The 3,262-nt window shown below is 50.3% G+C and overlaps 1 non-coding gene across 1 annotated transcript; it reads right to left on the bottom strand.

The window, feature by feature from the left end:
- Window positions 1-72, bottom strand: TRNAD-GUC (transfer RNA aspartic acid (anticodon GUC)). The gene has a single exon. It is a non-coding gene; the product is annotated as a tRNA-Asp (tRNA).
- Window positions 73-3,262: the final 3,190 nt, after the last annotated feature.

Here is a 3,262-nt window from a genome sequence, read left to right as displayed (position 1 = left end):
CTCCCCGTCGGGGAATCGAACCCCGGTCTCCCGCGTGACAGGCGGGGATACTTACCACTATACTAACGAGGAATTGCATGTGTACAAATGCATTGTAAAGGCAGATATTCTGAGACTCGTGTACTGATTTCACAGCATTTTGTTATATTTGTGCAATAGTCACTCATGTTTTTTTTTTATTGGCTCCTTATGCACACTGGACGTTTTTACAGCTGGCTTTTGACGTTTTTTTCTACAGCCAGTAAACTCCCCAGCATGTTATCCTATGTGTCCATGCACACAGACTGTAATCAATGTATTTTGGCAGGGGCGTTTTTTGGCTGGAAAAAAAACTCAGGACTAGTGGGTTTCTAGAGGAGTTTTTTAGCTGTAAAAACGCTCCGCTGAAAAATGCGGTAAAACGCCACCAACCCACATTTTTTTACTTTTTTTTACCAACGTTTTTTGGTAAAAAAATACTAAGAAACGCAAACACAGAAAAACACGAGAAAACGCCGCTATATGCTAATGAAAAAATGCTAAAAAAAACTTAAAGATTCATGTTTTTAACGTGATTTTCAAAGTAAACGTTACCAGCGTTATCAAAACGCCCAGTGTGCATGGACTGTAATGGTTATTTATTGTATTCATAGTATTTTATTGTATATTTATTATGTTAAATCCTGCCCAACCTACAGTTATTCTTGAAGTCATGTGATCACTGGTACGTACACCTACTCCTGATCACCGCTAAGTACACCTACATCTACTCCTGATCACCGCTACGTACACCTACATCTACTCCTGATCTCCGCTGCGTACACCTACATCTACTCCTGATCTCCGCTGCGTACACCTACATCTACTCCTGATCTCCGCTACGTACACCTACATCTACTCCTGATCACCCGCTGCGTACACCTACATCTACTCCTGATCACCGCTGCGTACACCTACATCTACTCCTGATCTCCGCTGCGTACACCTACATCTACTCCTGATCACCGCTGCGTACACCTACATCTACTCCTGACCTCCGCTGCGTACACCTACATCTACTCCTGACCACCGCTGCGTACACCTACATCTACTCCTGACCTCCGCTGCGTACACCTACATCTACTCCTGATCACCGCTGCGTACACCTACATCTACTCCTGACCTCCGCTGCGTACACCTACATCTACTCCTGATCACCGCTGCGTACACCTACATCTACTCCTGATCACCGCTGCGTACACCTACATCTACTCCTGACCTCCGCTGCGTACACCTACATCTACTCCTGATCACCGCTGCGTACACCTACATCTACTCCTGACCACCGCTGCGTACACCTACATCTACTCCTGATCTCCGCTGCGTACACCTACATCTACTCCTGATCACCGCTGCGTACACCTACATCTACTCCTGATCACCGCTGCGTACACCTACATCTACTCCTGACCTCCGCTGCGTACACCTACATCTACTTCTGATCACCGCTGCGTACACCTACATCTACTCCTGATCACCGCTGCGTACACCTACATCTACTCCTGACCTCCGCTGCGTACACCTACATCTACTCCTGATCACCGCTGCGTACACCTACATCTACTCCTGATCTCCGCTGCGTACACCTACATCTACTCCTGACCACCGCTGCGTACACCTACATCTACTCCTGACCACCGCTGCGTACACCTACATCTACTCCTGACCTCTGCTGCGTACACCTACATCTACTCCTGACCACCGCTGCGTACACCTACATCTACTCCTGACCACCGCTGCGTACACCTACATCTACTCCTGACCACCGCTGCGTACACCTACATCTACTCCTGACCACCGCTGCGTACACCTACATCTACTCCTGACCTCCGCTGCGTACACCTACATCTACTCCTGACCACCGCTGCGTACACCTACATCTACTCCTGACCTCCGCTGCGTACACCTACATCTACTCCTGACCACCGCTACGTACACCTACATCTACTCCTGACCACCGTTACGTACACCTACATCTACACCTGACCACCGCTACGTACACCTACATCTACTCCTGATCACCGCTACGTACACCTACATCTACTCCTGATCTCCGCTACGTACACCTACATCTACTCCTGATCCCCGCTACGTACACCTACATCTACTCCTGATCTCCGCTACGTACACCTACATCTACTCCTGATCTCCGCTACGTACACCTACATCTACTCCTGAACACCGCTACGTACACCTACATCTACTCCTGATCTCCGCTGCGTACACCTACATCTACTCCTGATCTCCGCTGTGTACACCTACATCTACTCCTGACCACCGCTGCGTACACCTACATCTACTCCTGACCTCCGCTGCGTACACCTACATCTACTCCTGACCACCGCTACGTACACCTACATCTACTCCTGACCACCGCTACGTACACCTACATCTACACCTGACCTCCGCTGCGTACACCTACATCTACTCCTGATCACCGCTGCGTACATCTACATCTACTCCTGATCTCCGCTGCGTACACCTACATCTACTCCTGACCTCCGCTGCGTACACCTACATCTACTCCTGATCACCGCTGCGTACACCTACATCTACTCCTGACCTCCGCTGCGTACACCTACATCTACTCCTGATCACCGCTGCGTACACCTACATCTACTCCTGATCACCGCTGCGTACACCTACATCTACTCCTGATCTCCGCTGCGTACACCTACATCTACTCCTGATCACCGCTGCGTACACCTACATCTACTCCTGACCACCGCTGCGTACACCTACATCTACTCCTGACCTCCGCTACGTACACCTACATCTACTCCTGACCACCGCTGCGTACACCTACATCTACTCCTGACCACTGCTGCGTACACCTACCGTACACCTACATCTACTCCTGACCACCGCTGCGTACACCTACATCTACTCCTGACCACCGCTGCGTACACCTACATCTACTCCTGACCACCGCTGCGTACACCTACATCTACTCCTGACCTCCGCTGCGTACACCTACATCTACTCCTGATCACCGCTGCGTACACCTACATCTACTCCTGACCTCCGCTGCGTACACCTACATCTACTCCTGACCACCGCTACGTACACCTACATCTACACCTGACCACCGCTACGTACACCTACATCTACTCCTGACCACCGCTACGTACACCTACATCTACTCCTGATCTCCGCTACGTACACCTACATCTACTCCTGATCTCCGCTACGTACACCTACATCTACTCCTGATCTCCGCTACGTACACCTACATCTACTCCTG

The sequence above is a fragment of the Staurois parvus genome, unplaced genomic scaffold (genome assembly GCF_062004578.1).
Source record: "Staurois parvus isolate SC_StPar_1 unplaced genomic scaffold, SC_StPar_1.0 ptg000025l, whole genome shotgun sequence".
In the NCBI taxonomy this organism is placed as follows: domain Eukaryota; kingdom Metazoa; phylum Chordata; class Amphibia; order Anura; family Ranidae; genus Staurois; species Staurois parvus.
The sequence above is the reverse complement of the archived record's forward strand: the minus strand, read 5'-3'. Positions and strand labels throughout refer to the sequence as shown.